Genomic DNA, 16,384 nt, shown 5'->3' with positions numbered 1-16,384 from the left:
TGAGAGAGGGAACACAAGCAGGAGGAGAGGGAGAGGGAGAAGCAGGGAGCCCGATGCGGGGCTCGATCCCAGGACCCTGGGATCATGACCTGAGCTGAAGGCAGACGCTTAATGACTGAGCCACCCAGGCGCCCCGGATTTCAATTTTTTAACAACTTGGTCATGAGGAAATGACCTAGACTGTGGGCCCAGGACTGAAGAGAGCTCCCCTCTTTGTGGCAGAATATGCACGTCTTCTTCCATCCTTCAGATTCTGAACATTTCCGTTCCACATTCAAACATCCTCAACTTTCATCCTCAGTCTTTCAACTGAGAAACAAAACATGCAGACACAAACCCTGACTGTATTCTACAAACAAGTAAGGTGAAGAAGGTATTGAGCTCTGTCAGATGGCAAAGAACAGGGAAACACCCAAGTTACCTTCAGGGAAGCCCTTTTTCCGAGGCTACACAGGTGAGTAAGAAAAATAGGAAATGGCTCTTTTCCATCTTGCAAGATGGTGGGCGAAACAGCTGAGAAGCTGGATGCTAAGAAGAAACCTGAAGCCAAGAAGGCCGATGCTGGTGGCAAGGTTATGACAGTAACCTCCAGGCTAAAATACCAAAGAAGGGGAAGACCCCCTGCAGCCGATACCCTGTCTCAGTCCAAGGCTGAGACATCCCCCACCGGGTGTGTATTCCAGAAGAGCTCTGTGCAAGAGGAAGTAGTCAGCAGCTAAATCCAGGATTGAAAAGAAAAAGGAGAAGGTTCTTGCTATTGTCACAAAACCAGCTGGTGGGGACAAGAATGGTGGTACCCAAATGGTTAAACTTTGCACAAGGCCTAGGTATCATCCTACTGAAGATGTGTCTCAAAAGCTGTTGAGCCGTGCAAAAAAACCTTTCAGCCAGCATGTGAGAAAACGGAGAGCTGGTGTCACTCCTGGGACCATTTTGATCATCTTCACTGGGCGCCACAGAAGAAGAGGGTGGTTTTCCTAAAGCAGCTGAGCTGTGGCTTGTTACTTGTGACCAGACCCCTGGCCCTCAATCCTCTGCGTAGAACACACCAGAGATTTGTCATTGCCACCCCCACCAAAACATCTCACTGATGCTTCAAGAAGAAGAAGCCATGTAAAGCTACACACAAGGAAGGTGAGTTCTTCAACACGGAGAAGGAGAAATGTGAAATTATAGAGCAGCGCCAGATTGATCAGGAAGCTGTGGACTCACAAATTCTGCCAAAAATCAAAGCTGTTCCTCAGCTTTGAGGCTGTTTCTGCTCTGTGTTTTCTCTTACAAACGGAGTTTATCCTCACAAACTGGTGTTCTAAGTTTCTTGGAAAGAACCTAGTTAAGTAACAGATCCATTAAAAAAAGAGAGAGAGGGGCGCCTGGGTGCTCAGTCGTTAAGCGTCTGCCTTCCGCTCAGGTCATGATCCCGGGGTCGTGGGATCGAGCCCCGCATCGGGCTCCCTGCTCCGCGGGAAGCCTGCTTCTCCCTCTCCCACACCCCCTGCTTGTGTTCCCTCTCTTGCTGTGTCTCTCTCTGTCAAATAAATAAATAAAATCTTAAAAAAAAAAAAAAAGAAAAGAAAAGAAAGAGAGAGAGGAGGGCGCCTGGGTGGCAACAGTCGGTTGAGCATCTGACTCTTGATTTCAGCTCAAGTTGGGATCTCGGGGTCATGAGGTCAAGCCCCACAGTGGGCTCCATGCTCAGTACAAAATCTGCTTGGGATTCTCTCTCCCTCTCCTTCTGCCCCTCCTGCTCATGCTTGTGCGCACGGGAACTTGCACTCTCTCTCAAAATAAGTCTTAAAAAAAGAAAAAAGAAGAAGAAATGATCTGTGAAGGGCTTGAGGGGAGCTGGAGTGCCATTCAGGCTATAACAGCCATGGGACGTTATGGGCTGGCAGAGGAGGAAACCACTCTGTCCTTGAGGAAGGTGACAGTAAGTCCCTCCTTCCCTCCCTCCCACCTTCCTTCCTTCCTTCCTTCCTTCCTTCCTTCTTTCCTTCCTTCCTTCCTTCCTTCCTTCCTTCCTTCCTTCCTTCCTTCCTTCCTTCCTTCCTTCCTTCCTTCCATCCTTCCTTTGTTTTTGCTTTAGGGTATGATGGTATCATTAATTTGGGGGAGTATTGCTCTTTCGTAAGACAAAAATCTGCAATGTATCCTTTGATTACATGAAATTAAGGCAGAATCTGAACTGAGAGACTGATCAAAGAGGTGTTCCGTTGCTGACCACAACGAAAAGAAAGGGTGTCTTCCTTGAGCAGAGAGATGAGAAATGTCCAGAGTGGGTCCCCTGAGACAGAAATCATTTTAGGAACAGTCACCTTTGCTATGGAATTCTACCATGTCCCTGCTCTGGGCTGTAATTCTTTTTTTTTTTTTTTTTTTTGAGAGAGAGAGAGAGTGCACACATGAGGGGTGGTGGGGAGGGGCAGAGAGAGAGGGAAAGAATCTTAAGCAGACTCCATACTGAGCATGGAGCCCGATGCAGGACTTGATCCCACGGCCCTAAGATCATGACCTGAGCCAAAATCAAGACTCAGTTGCTTAACCGACCAAGCCATGCAGGCTCCCCTCTAATTCCCCTTCTTGACTGGCCTATCCATGGTTCAAGCCTCTGGCTGAAGCTGAGTTGCCCCCTAGCCCAGTGTAAGTTTGTGGAGGGAGGGAGGGGCTGAAGAGGCTGGATGCCTACAGGAAGTAGTGAGAGGAAGAAGCAAGAGGTGATATTGACCTTGGGTATCAACTGGGGCTACTGACTGACCCGGGTGGCATTTCCTGGGTCAGGGTCCTAGACTTCTTCCTACAGCTGTAGGAAAGTGGGGGTTTGGGTCATTTTGTAGCTGGGGCCCCTAGGTACAAGAGCACCCAGCTCGGGGGGTCCCAAACAGACCCGGTTCAGCCACTTGCCACTGACAAAATCCAAAGGCAGAGACACGGGTGGTGGTGACACAAGAAAGGAATTCATTTCAGTGAGGCCAACACCAGACGGCAGCGGACTGACTAACATCTCAAAGATTATCTCCAAAGTGCTGAAAAAGCCTCCAGGTTTATAGGGGGAAAATGTGGGACAAAGGTTTGTAGGCAGCCGAGGTCAGGTGGCTCATTGCCTCAGGGTCTTGCTGGCTCAGGCCAGCTTTTATTGCTGGAGGGGAGAGTGTCAGTCCCCCGCTCTGCCCACGGGGTCTTTTGCCTGAGTTAAGAGAGAAGCTGGAAACAAGAACTTAATCAATTGGAAAGTAGAGACTGAAGTCCCAACGGAAGTAGTTGAAGTCCTCTTTCAGTGTGACTCTCAAAAGACAGCGATGGCCAGAGGCTGAGAAGCTGGGCTTCCCCTTTACCGGGTGGAGCTCTTTCTTGCTCCCCCTGTAGTGCCAGCAAAATCCTGTGTCTCTGGGGGATGATTCCAAACCCCCACGCTCTGCCTAGAGCAGCCCCGCTGCTTCCTACCTCTTCAAATTCTCCTCCCCTTTCACACATTCTTCTCCCACGTTTTGTACCTTCTTCCTCCCAATCTCTCCTTGATCACATTCTTCAACATTTTTTTCCTTTCTACCTATTTTATTTTATTTTTTAAAAAATATTTTATTTATTTGACAGAGAGAGACACAGCGAGAGAGGGAACACAAGCAGGGGGAGTGGGAGAGGGAGAAGCAGGGAGCCCAATGCAGGGCTCGATCCCATGACCTGAGCCGAAGGAAGATGCCTAATGACTGAGCCATCCAGGCGCCCCCTATTTTTTTTTTTTAATCTTTCCATCCCACCATCTTTGGCCTTTTCTTCCATTTCCACCTTATTTCCCATCTCCTCACCTTACCTACTATCAGACAGCTCCTTGCTTTTCTCCCACTTTTTCACTGCAACAGCTTTTTATCCCGTCCATTCAGCATACTGTAAACTCACGGCCCATTGCCTGATAACTGCAGAAACATAATTTGCCAAAGAATGTTTACCAAAAATATTGAATTCATTTCCAACATTAAAAAATGGGATATTTCACGTAAAAAAAAAAAATCCAGATTTCTAGCTTTTAAAAATTGAGACTCTCTGGCACGAGGCCCACACTGAATGCTGGTAACAATTGGTGGAGCTGGGTGGTAGCTGCCCATGTCAGGTCACCAGAGTCTACTCGGTGTCCCCTGACCTCCCTCACACTGAGGGAAAATGTCAATTAGCACTTGACATTTTAATGTCATTAGCTTGAGCAGCTTTTTATCCTTTAGCAGAAAAATTTCTGTTCCTACCCACATCTTTACTCAAACGTGGGAGAACAAAGAGACAGCAAGTCTTGTTTTTTTTTTTCTCACCCCTGAGTGCTTTTAGCATTTACATTTCCTGCTTTGCCTCTGCAGGCGGCGACAGCTGCAACCTCTGCTATTGAAGACTCATGCCTCCTCTCCCCATTTCCCTCCCTTCACCCCCACTTTTAACATAGTACATCCTCCTCCCACCTTTGGTTCACATGAAGATTACTATTTTTTTTTCAAAGATTTTACTTATTTATTTGACAGAGAGAGACACAGGGAGAGAGGGAGCACAAGCAGGGGGAGTGGGAGAGGGAGAAGCAGGCTTCCCGCGGAGCAGGGAGCCCGGTGCGAGGCTCGATCCCAGGACCCTGGGACCATGACCGGAGCCAAAGGCAGACGCTTAACGACTGAGCCCCCCAGGCGCCCCACACATGAAGATTAGTATTAATCAGCACTGGAAGGTTAAATAACTTCCGGACCACCACTGAAATTTTCAATTTTCAATCTGCAGAAAAGTTCTGTGAAAAATCATTGTATTTTTACAGCAGCGTCTTGTGTATGTTCATAGATGGGAGTAGTTATCTTATTGACAGTCTATTACTTATCTTGCTATTTGTATCATCTGGCTAACAACCTATTCATATGGATGAGAGCTGAGGAACTGTCACTGAGCATGCCCGAGACAGTCTTCTTTTAGGATCATTATCAGAACAGTAACAGAAACCTCAAAAATAGTGACATACACAGTTTAGGGGTTTAATTTTTCTGCATTTAAAATCAAACTTCTGGGGCACCTGGGTGGCTCAGTTGGTTAAGCGACTGCCTTCAGCTCAGGTCATGATCCTGGAGTCCCGGGATCGAGTCCCGCATCGGGCTCCCTGCTCAGCAGGGAGTCTGCTTCTCCCTCTGACCCTCTTCTCTCTCGTGCTCTCTATCTCTCATTCTCTCTCTCAAATAAATAAATAAAATCTTAAAAAAAAAAATAAAAAAAAAATAAAATCAAACTTCGGGGCCCCCGGGTGGCCCAGTTGGTTAAGTCCCTGATTCGATTTTGGCTCAGGTTATGATGTCAGGGTCTTGAGATCAATCCCTGTGTCGGGCTCTGCGCTGGGTGTGGAGCCTGCTTAAAATTCTCTCTCTTTCTCTGCACCGCCCCCTTCCTTGCAAGTGTGTGCGCGCTCTCTAAGAAGAAAAATCAGTCTCAAGGTGAGAACAGGGCTCCTGATAGTGCAATGGGAACCTGGCTCCCGCAGCCTCCTGAACAATGGTCTCTACGGCTGGCTGGGTCTTGCTTCATTTCTTCATCTGTTTTCTTCCTTACCCCTTACCACATTCTGACATACTATCTAGCAGTTTGTTTATGATCTGACTCTTCTCACTGAGGGAAGGGATTTTTGTCTGTTTTCTTCATGCGGAGTCCCCAGCCCTGAAACTTCCTTGTGTCTGTTGAGTAAATGAGGGAATGCTGTTGAGATGCCCACCGGAGGCCAGGCTGCCGTGCTGACGCTTCAGGCAGGGGAAGCGGGAGTGCAAAGGGCCAAGGGGACCCAAGCCTGTAGAGTCAGCTCTAGAAAAGTCCCATTTAGTGACTTAGAAGGACATCCCATTCAACTGTGTCACATACCCACTTCTACCTGCATGGGAAGCTGAGAAAAAAAATTTTTTTTAAAGCAGAGGAGTATTGCTAAACAAAGTAAAATTGGGCTTCTGTCAGTAGGAGGAATAGAGAATGGATATCAGGTCTCTGCAAGATGGCTGTGATGCACTCTGAGGGCTTGGAGCTCCAGGAATCCTACACGAAGCTCTTTACCATGGCCCTATGCCTCCTACTTTATTTACTCTTGTGAGGAACATCAGCTTCCTTGCACTTCATTACACTGTGATTCCTTAATTCCATACTTAGCATTTACTTGTTGGGTTTCTAAAATGTACTTGCATATAAAACCAAGAACTATGAATAGTAAGATAATTCCCACCTTTATTACACAAACTATTCTATTTTAGGTATCACTATTCTTTCTGAAACATTCAGTGGCTTAAGCTTTACCCAACAGGCCCCTGACTTTGTGTGTGCTTGCACGTGTGCATGCGCAAGCAAGAGTGTATGCATGTGTTCACTCGTGCACAGACCCGTGTCCACATAGGACAAAAAGGGGAAGAGAAAAGAAGCTTCCCCATGTCTCTTCCTCCTGCCTTCCAAGGCAGATGTTGTCTGGAGCTGAGAATGCTTTAATGTGTAGAATGCAGGGCTGTGTACCTCAACAGATAACCTGAGGCACAAGGAGAATTGGGTAACTCGGGCCCTGCCTATGAGCTCACAAAGGTGGTAAGTGTGGTTGAATTTTCAGCCTCTGCTCGGCTCCCTTGGCCTCATGCCCCAGCAGGGCATAGACAGCCTACCCAAAGGAAGGGCCCTTTTTTTCTAACCTGCACAAAAGTTGCCCCTTGTTGCCCAGCTTGTATGCCTCTGGGCTACCCGTGCCTATGTAATTCACCCTGAGGGGGAGTCTTTTAAAAACGCACACAAAGTCTCCCTGTAGGCGGGCTGCAGCTAGCTCTCCTGTATGGATGTCAGCTTTCTCTCCTGCTGGGTCCCACGGTCAGGTATCTGCGTGTGAGTCATCACTGAAACCCTGACTCTTTCTCTTTCTTCTTTCCTCCATCCAGTCAGTGTGTGACTACTGAATGAAAATAAGCTGAAGACAGACACATTCCATTCTCCAATTCAGACCATCACCTTCTGCTAAGCCCCCCCCCCCATGTGCTGCTGCAGGAGAGATGGAGCCAACTTGCGGGGCTACCCATTCGATCCTGTGGAAGCCGCTGAGTCCAAGGTGAGAGAATTCACCCAGGACAGGACAGAGGAGACAGAAGTTTACTGAATACCCTGCAAGGGAGTAGTGGACAGGCAGCAAAGGAGAGCCTGCCTGCCAGGAGGCAGTGGTGGGGGCTACAGTTAATGGGGGACCGAGGAGGTGTGGGAACGTATGGAATTTTCCTTTTTTCGTACCTGTGCCCATGTGTAAGTAACCCATTGGTCAGCTAGGGCTTCTGGCTATTTCGAGGTGGGTCGCCTGATGGGCCTGTTTGCACTCAGCCTGGTGGTCACCACAGGCCCTTTTCCTTGCTCAGATTTCCAGGGCTCAAGCCTGCTGCCTATGAGCGGCCTCTACAAAGCTCACAGGGGGTACAACCCATATTGTACTCCATTGAGGGACACGTGGGGATATACTGACTCCCTCCGGATTGCCTCTGCAGGTGTCTGACCCCATCCTCCTTCATTTTAATTCCATTTTAGAGAGCGCTGTCTTCTGATACCAGCACCAAACGAGTATGAACTGTTTCTGGAACCCCTTGTGCACTGGCCACACTTTTGAACTCAGAGGACTTACGAATGTATGAAATAATTAGATCTACCCCCCCCTTTTTTTAAGTAGGCTTCACGCCCAGTGTGGAGCCCAACATGGGGCTTGAACTCACGAGCCTGAGATCAAGACCTGAGCTGAGATCAAGAGTTGGACACTTAACTGAGTGAGCCACCCCATAATTAGATCTATCTCAAAATGCTCACCAAATAATAAACGTACGCAACAGCTATGCAGCAGAATGGTTTTTAAAATAATGGTTTAGCCTTTTTATCAAATTAAATCTCATAGAGAAAGAAGCTCACTACATAAGAAAAACATGGAGGTGGAACTTCTCTGGGTGAAGAGGGCCAAGGAGTTGAATCCTACCCACTGTGTACCCATCTGGATACTCACTAGAGCCCTTAGAGGCCCTTCTGTGGATCTCCAAGGATCCCTTGAACCCTTGGTTTGCAAATGGATAGGGTTTGCAAATGTATAGCGTTTGCAAATGTATGGGGTGGTGAAAAGAGCTCAGCCTCCCAAGTTGGGAAATGGTGTGCGTTTTGGCTTTGCTGTCAACTATCTGAGTGACCTGGGGCAAGTGAAGCAATCCACTCACTTCCTGTCAGCCTCATGCCCACACCCACAGGAACAGGAGACCAAGCCATGCAGGTGCCTGCATCTACGGTGGAGAATTACTCAGATATCCCCTCCTCCTCATCTACTCAGAATGTCCTTTCTCAGCAGCCTCCTCCATCTTGTGGTTGGCTATTTATCTGGATGGGCTATGTATCTCCGATATCAGCAGAGCTGTTTGCTGCCCCAAACTCCATCATCCTCTTCAATGGAATCTCAATCTTGTCTGGTTGACAATGTACTACTTAAGACACTTACTTCCCCAGACTCCCTTGCATCTAGGGGTGGCCACCTGGCTCTATGGCTAATGAGTCATCAGCAGAAGTCCGCTTGGTGTGGCTTTCAGCAATTCAATTGCTTTCCTGATTAAGAAAAGAAAAGATAGATCCTGTTGCAACACGCCTTATGCTCTTTCCTCTTCCTTTCTGCCTGCCATGTGGATGTGAAGCCTGCAGGCAGAACAGCCACCTTGCACCCATGAGGCAGAAGGATGGACTGGTATAGGTGGGAGGTAGCCACTTAGGCAACACTGGGGCCCCAGCATTTTACCAAGCTACAAGAATTGGGCCAATGCAGCAGCAACGTCTTTCTTGGTGAGCGCTGTCCTCCTTGGAGAGCCGGATAGAGGTGGGGTCTTGAGCCATTAACACCCATCCTGCCTGCGAAGGTGAGAAAGGGAAATCCAAAGAGGTTGGGTCTCATCTGGGGTCTATGAAGGGCTAATGGGCCAGTGATCTTGCCTGTCTTACCCACCTCCTTGTAATAATATTGTCCTAATCTTTCTTCCATGACCTTGCCTCTGTCTCCCAGGCTATTTTCTATGGTCTCAGTTTTTGGCCGTAGCTTTGAGAAAATTTTCTTACTACTATTCTTTGTTTATTTTGCAGTTCTCTGAAGATATTCTTCTGATAGCTTTTTGTCATTTGTCGTTCTTTTTTTCTCTATTCCTTTTGTGTCATCATTATTTCTTGCTTATTTCCGTCATATGCCCACTCCCTGAAATTTGATCTACCCTTCAAGGTCTGTCTCAGATGCTTTTATGAAACCAGCCTGGATGGAGACATTTCCCTTCTCTAGAACCCCACAGCACTTAGTTTCTGTGGCTTCTGGGATCATCAGCAAACTGGCATGTGCTCGATTAGACTTACTCCTTTTACTACCATTTAGGTTCCTTAAGACAGGGATTGTCTTGTACTTAGCCCTGCCCGTGGCACATTATACTTGCTTGATAAGTATTCATTGAATTCAACTGGAAATTCCAACTTGGGAAGAGAAGACAAACATCCTAAGCATGATGCATTTAAATACAGTGGAGATCATTTCCCTCGAGAAATGCCTCCTATACAGGCCTTTGCCACACAGATATAGGACTGGAAAAGGGGAAAAAAAAAAAAAGGCATGGCTGAAAACTACCTGGTCAGAGAACTCTTCTTCAGGAGAAACACAAGCTACAAAAGAAATCACTATCACCTCTCAACACCTGTAATAAGGAAATTCTGAATAACTCTTTCCTGGGGACCCACTGAGTCAGAGGTTCACACCTGGTTAGGTAGGTAGTGGGTGTGATCAGGGAAGAAGTGATGAATATTCTTTCGGCTTCAGCACCCAGCGTCAGCTCTTTATATGGCAGCGATGCAGGTTTGCATAGGTAGAGTCCTTGCTGTTGTTCAGAGTACTTTCACACACAGGCCCAAACAGGACAAAGCAAGGGTAGCTGCCTAGAAAAGGAACTTGAAGGAGCAGTTTCAAAGGATCCCTCAATTGTTGCCCCAGAAGAAGAGCCTTCTTTGGGGTGGGAACACGACAGGAAAGGAAAAGAACTTCCCCGTCTTGACAGTTTTAGCATCGACATGTCTAGCAACCAATTAGATGTGAGAATTGGAAGCTCAGGAGGGAGGGAGTGGGCTGAAGAGTAGATTTTGGAGTCACTGGCATGTCAGTGGGGATTAAAACCCTGACGGTGGGCGAGGTCACTCTTGGAGGGTAAGGAAGAAGGGGAGGTTGGGGTCCCAGCACTTCCGTGGTAAGTACAGGACAAAGACCCCTGAGAAGGCCAGCCAGAGACGCTAAGGCTAGGTAGGAGAGGAAGTTATCATGGAAATCGAGAGTTGAGACTTCTGAGAGGAGAGAGAGAGGGAGAATGAACCAGCATCAGTGAATGCAGCAGCGTTTCTGGGAAGGGAAGAATCACAAAGTACCTGCTGGATTTGGAGTGGGGCACAGGAACGGGACGCATGGGATAGAAGTGGAGACAGAAGGTGGATTTCCAAGGTGCCAGAAAGGAAGGAGAAGCAAAGAGAGAGTGGTAGACACAGAGGTAGGGTGACAGTCACCAGCTGTCAGCTCCTTCAGGGTCCTTCCTTTTTCTGGGCAGCCCCACATAGTGACTGAGCAAGGATGGGGCTGGAAAGGCCTGGCTGGTTCAGCCCAATTTGGTTTGCTCTGGGGGGCTGGCCATGGCTATCAGAGACTCTGCAGGCCTCCTTCTGCCCTGTTCTGCCTTTTACTTCACGGAGGTTGATTCCTAACCGTGATTTGCATCCCAAATTCCATCTGGGTGTCTGCTTCCAGAGACCCCAACCTCTGACAGGGGGGTGGAAACAAGTCTTTTGAAGAGTTTATTGGGAAGGAGAAAAGGGTCTCTAAATTTTTTCTTCTTGTTTGTCTTAAGAGCAGGAAGGAGAGGAAGGAGGCTGAGAGGGAGTGCTTGCAGAGACTGGAAGGGGACAGGATGGTTAATAGGGGAGGCCCGGGGAGAAGATAGAAGATGGCCAGGAAGAGTGATTGGCCTGGAATTGGAGGGATATTTTGCCCACTCTGAGACCGAGGCTGAGAGCATATTGATCAGGTGAATTTAGATTGTTTTCGGGGGTAGTTGAAGAAGTGAGGAACATTCTTCTCAGTGACTTCAAAGATCAATTGCTAGAGAGATGAAAGGAGGAATCCTTGGGGTTCAGGTGGATAAGATGCTTTCACCCACATGAGGATTTGGGGGAAGCAGGGCAAGTTTTAGCTGAGCCATATACAGAGGAGAAACTATGGGCAAAACCCATAAAACAAGAGAATGGGATCTGGGATGGAGAAAAGAAAGACCCACTTCTTCCTGTTAGAATCTGTTTGGTCTGACTAGATGGGTTTTGGGTAGATTTTGGAATCTAATGGATTTTCTATCCTTCAAACTCTGTGCCATCCTCATATTTTGCTAAACATCCTTTATGTAACACATGAGACATGATATAAATACTGAGCAGGGCAGGACTGAAGTGAGAACCCCCTCAGCACCTTGGAATTCTGTCATTTAATCAGTTCCAGGGTCTTCTAACTGTGTAGTTACCAATTCCAGATTTCTCCATTTGTTCCAGAAGGATATAATTTGAGATGTCATGAAATGCCTTAATCACATGCAGACCCTTGGTCTGCTATAGTGCCTCTTTCTATCAGTCTTAACCCTGACAAGACAACATGAACGAGGACAGTCTGGCATGACCTGCCTTTGCTGAGCCCCACAAGCCCCTGAGGCCCCACTGACTTCTCCTAAGGCCTCACAAGACACCTTTTTGTATCTCATTTGCGGATTTTTGCCTATGGTCCTTGTCAAGGTCACCGATTTGTAATTTTCAACATTCACCTTTGTCCATCTTTGGAAGTCAAAGGTACCTCTGGCCTTCTAACACTTGTCTGCCTTTTCATGATTCCTCAAAGATCATTGATGGTGACGTGGTGATACTAAGAGTATCCACGTGATTTTTTTTGGGGGGGGTGTACTCTGACATGTAATCCTTTCATAATAGGAAGTTTGAACACATTTAGTGCAGCTACAGTTTCTCTTACCTTCTTTTCTTAGGTGTTGTGTTCTGATCCCTGTCTACCAATAGTCATCCCAACCTTCCCACTCAAAGGCTATGCTTCCTTTTTTTTTTTTTTTTTAAGATTTTATTTCTTTGACAGAGAGAGACACAGCAAGAGAGGGAACACAAGCAGGGGGAGTGGGAGGGGGAGAAGCAGGCCCCCTGCAGAGCAGGGAGCCCGATGTGGGGCTCGATCCCAGGACCCTGGGACCATGACCTGAGCCGAAGGCAGATGGTTAACGACTGAGCCACCCAGGTGCCCCCAAAGGCCGTGCTTCTTATTGAGAAGCTGGAAGCACTCAAAGGATTCTGCTCTCCATCTCTAATCTGGGAACACTGTGAGTGGCCATGAGTGAGGGATGTATCCCTTCGTCCTTTGTCCTTTTGTCATAATCAGTTGCACATCCTCGGAGAGCAAACTTCCTTATCTTTCCCTGTAGGGATCCAGACACTATCAAGCTCAATGCCCTGGCGCTCCGTATGCGGCGACTGATAGATTCTCATGGGAAAATGGGGGCGGGGAATAAAACGGAAGGGGAATAACTCTAAAAGGACCCATTCACAGGTTCTCCAACTACAAAGGCCCTGCTCAAGCCAGGTACTTGCATGTTTGGCCACCAGATGGCACCAGATGAGTGCTTTTAAGAAAGGAAAAAAAAAAAGAGGAAGTCGGCCGTTCCTAACAGCCGCCGCGAGGCAATCGCTAGATACAGGTACCCCTGCTTTTTGAAAGTTTGAGCTATGCCATTTCACTTTTCAAAAGACCTACATTAGTACCTGCTTTCCCGGACCGAAAGAAATCTGAAGAGGATATTTGCTTCTGTGGAAAAAAAGTGAAAAGTGACAGCAGTCAGCACTGATTTCCCGGGAGCCCTTACGGAAACTGCCGGCAGCACGAGCTTTGGGAGCGGCGCCACCAAGCGCCTTCGCGGGGAATTACACTCAGCCTCTCAGCATCTCCCCGTGGAACTATGTGCGCATAGGTGCTTTATCTGGATTTCTTTTGTGCCTCCGTTAGCACGATGTGCCCTAAGGTATCAGAAAAGCCCAAGAGAGATTATTTTTTGGGTCTTGGGATGTTAAAATTTTTTCCATATAAATTAATGTTAGCTGTTTCTTCACTGTATGCCATTTTGGCTTCCAAAAGTTTTCATAGGAATGCTCTATTTTTGGAGAGGGAGGGAAACCTGTAATCGATGCTGAAAACGCCCACAAGAAAGCATATTTCACGTGTCTGTTCTAAGTGTCAGTTGATATTTTGATGTGCTTTTCTTGCCATCAAGGTACAGACGAATTCCTTTCTTAACCTTAAAATGACAGATAAGGGCCTCCTGGCCCTGTTTAGTCTAGATTTTCCTTCCCTGCCTTGTGTCTAGAAAGCCACCTGGGAGTAAGAACTGGAAGCAGGCTTATCTTTATCTGCATCTAACATGAACTTCCCTTGGCTATAGACTGCTCGCCAGTGAGCCATTGAATACCACAGTAGAAGAAGAGGTCAGTGAGGAATTATTGCTAATATTAGTATTATTGGACTAAAATACGTATCCCATTTTGTGAGGAGAAGTGCTGACTGTCTTGTGCTGTCTGAAGATGAGTACAGTTGGCCCCTGCACATTAGCCTCTCTCTTCTGGTTACATCCAGATTGGATTTGGCACACGTGGGATCTAGAGTCCAAGGTAAGGAGTGCCTGAGAGTCCACCACAGGTCTTTGGGGCTGAGAAGGTGGGAGTAGGAGGCACAAGGCAAGAGGGAACTGAGAAAAATAAAGACGTTCAGCGCTGGCTTTGTGCTTCTATACATTTTTGACCCTGGGGAATTTTAAAGGACTATTTTTTAAAAAGATTTTATTTATTTATTTGACAGAGAGAAACACAGGGAGAGCAGGAACACAAGCAGCGGGAGTGGGAGAGGGAGAAGCAGGCTTCTCGCGGAGCAGGGAGCCCGATGTGGGGCTGGATCCCAGGACCCTGGGACCATGACCCCAGCCGAAGGCAGACGCTTAACCGCCTGAGCCGCCCAGGCGCCCCTAAAGGATTATTTCTAATATTTATCTTAGGTGGTTGGATTCATTCTTTTACTCAATAAAAATACCAGGCATAGTGTAGGAGTTGAGGATAAATAGTAAATAAGGCAGAGTTCTAGGCTTTAAGGCACTTTCTAATTTTGGTCTTTAGTCCCACAGGGAGATGGAGATCCCAGGAGAGGTTCTTGACTGAGGCCCCAGGAAACCCCCAATGCCCAGATGTGTGGGTGGAGACAGAACTCCCCCTGAAGGCAAAATTCCTTTAAAAACTTTGTTGAGGGCGCCTGGGTGGCTCAGTTGGTTAAGCGACTGCCTTCGGCTCAGGTCATGATCCTGGAGTCCTGGGATCGGGTCCCACATCGGGCTCACCTCTCAGCAGGGAGTCTGCTTCTCCCTCTGACCCTCCCCCCCTCATGTGCTCTCTCTCTCTCATTCTCGCTCTCGCAAATAAGTAAGTAAATAAAATCTTTAAAAAAAATAAAATAAAAACTTTGTTGATTGTGAGGAATAAATTACAATGGCAAACCTTCATCATAACATCCTGGCACATTTTTTTTTAAGATTCTATTTTTAGTTATCTCTATACCCAATGTAGGGCTCGAGGTCACGACCCCGGGGAGATCAAGAGTCGCACGTACCCCTCGCTTATTTCTTATATAAGGGAAGATACCGAGGGTTTGCTGAAGAAAGGAGAAAGCAGTATAATGGGAACCATGTTGCAAAAGTATAAATTGCTCCCTGATCATTACCAGGATCTTGGTCTGATAAGATGACTGTATAAAGCAGAGCAAATATGCCCTTGTTGTAAGCCAGAAATTTCAACCACAGAGAAAGAAAGATGCATACCAAAAGGCAGTGCAGGGGTGGATTGGAGAAGTGAAGACTGGTATCAGGAAAAATAATTGGAGTCTATTGAAACTGTCTCAATGAGAGCTGATGGAAGTTTTAATTAAGATAACCACCAAAGGGCAGGTGGGGACAGAAGGGGGACAGACTTCAGGGTAGAAAAGACAGATATACAGCGACGGAGAGGAAGAATGACTGGAGAGAACATCACTGCCAGTGGCCTGACCGCAAGGCCTCTGTTCTTTCCTGAGATGTCATGTTGCCCTGTCATAGAACGAGGACCCCACTTTAGTCCAGCTCTTCCATTTTATAGCAAAAGGAGGAAATCAAAACCCAGGAAATGGAAACCCTCATCTAAGGCTGAACTGCAAGATGGTGGAAGAGCACACGCGGAAGCCAAGGCTCCTCCCAGATCCAACCGTCTCCCATGGGTTCACATTAGAACTTTTAGCTAGAACCACCTGAGGGGCCTTTCCAAACACATGCAATCATATATGATTGTGGCCATCCTGATGGGTGTGCGGTGGCATAAAGCCTTTCCAGAACATAGGTTTACTAAAGATTTTGATGTCTCCAATGCCAAACTTTGAATAAAGTCCTAAGTTCCTTAATCACAATGCTTTCACCCAAGGAGAATTTTAGAATGGTTACAGAAGGAATACTCTATTGTCATTTTAACAATGTTTACCAACTAAAAAGGTAAAAATTAAATTTTATTTTGACTTTTTCGTTATTGGTGAAGTTGAATTTTTTACTGTGATTTTTAATTAGCTGTGGCTTCTCTGCTCTGAACTGTTTGTGTCTGAACATAGTACAATAAAAAAACAGCTATTGAGTGCTTTCTATGTGCTAGTTACTGGTCGAAGAGCTTCACATGTAGTCAGTCGGTTAGTCCTGACCCACGAGGAGGCAGGTGCAATGATTAATCTAGTTTATGGAGGACACAGAAACATGAAGACATCAAGTATTGTGCCCCAGGTCATACCCAGAAAGTCTGGATTCAAAGCCTGCGCAAACTACAAAATGGCCAATATTTCCCTAATTTATTTGCTTGCCTTATTTTCCCTATTAATATAATCATTACATTTTTATGGTTAAATCTATCAGTCTACTCCTTTCTTTTGTTGGCCTTTTTTTTTTCCAGTCAGCTTAGCACGTCCTCCTCTTTTCAGAGATTAGAAAATATTTGGAATTTTTTTCGTATCAAATGATATTTTTGTTTTCAATGTTTTATAATGGCACCTTTCTGCTGGGTTTTATTTCATAATTGCTTGTCTTTTTAATGAACATTATATGTTCAGTCGGCTCTTTGAGGATACTGAAGTCTCTTTCTGGTTGCTCTTTTCTCGTCATCTGGCACGAATCTGTCTCTGGAGTATTGATGCTGCTGGCTGACTTTCTCCGTGTGTTTTTGTGTAGTTCGGAACTCAGCCTCCAGGTTCATT

At 46.6% G+C, this 16,384-nt stretch overlaps 1 long non-coding RNA gene and 1 pseudogene across 3 annotated transcripts in view; both read left to right on the top strand.

Annotated features, from left to right (window-relative positions):
* Nucleotides 1–15,978, top strand: part of LOC114199246 (uncharacterized) — a 56,910-nt gene extending 40,932 nt beyond the window's left edge. For 2 of the 3 annotated variants that reach the window (XR_015768373.1, XR_015768372.1), the window contains 2 exons: nt 6,906–7,072; nt 7,537–7,835. This is a non-coding gene — a long non-coding RNA (uncharacterized LOC114199246). Of the gene's footprint in view, nt 1–6,905; nt 7,073–7,536; nt 8,889–12,634 lie in introns of those variants that run through there. The other variant, XR_015768371.1, reaches the window with a different exon arrangement.
* Nucleotides 6–1,313, top strand: LOC114199245 (large ribosomal subunit protein eL6 pseudogene; annotated as a pseudogene).
* Nucleotides 15,979–16,384: the final 406 nt, after the last annotated feature.

The sequence above is a fragment of the Eumetopias jubatus genome, unplaced genomic scaffold, assembly GCF_037043125.1.
Source record: "Eumetopias jubatus isolate StellerSeaLion01/CBP00866 unplaced genomic scaffold, mEumJub1_p1.0 scaffold_6, whole genome shotgun sequence".
In the NCBI taxonomy this organism is placed as follows: domain Eukaryota; kingdom Metazoa; phylum Chordata; class Mammalia; order Carnivora; family Otariidae; genus Eumetopias; species Eumetopias jubatus.
The sequence above is the reverse complement of the archived record's forward strand: the minus strand, read 5'-3'. Positions and strand labels throughout refer to the sequence as shown.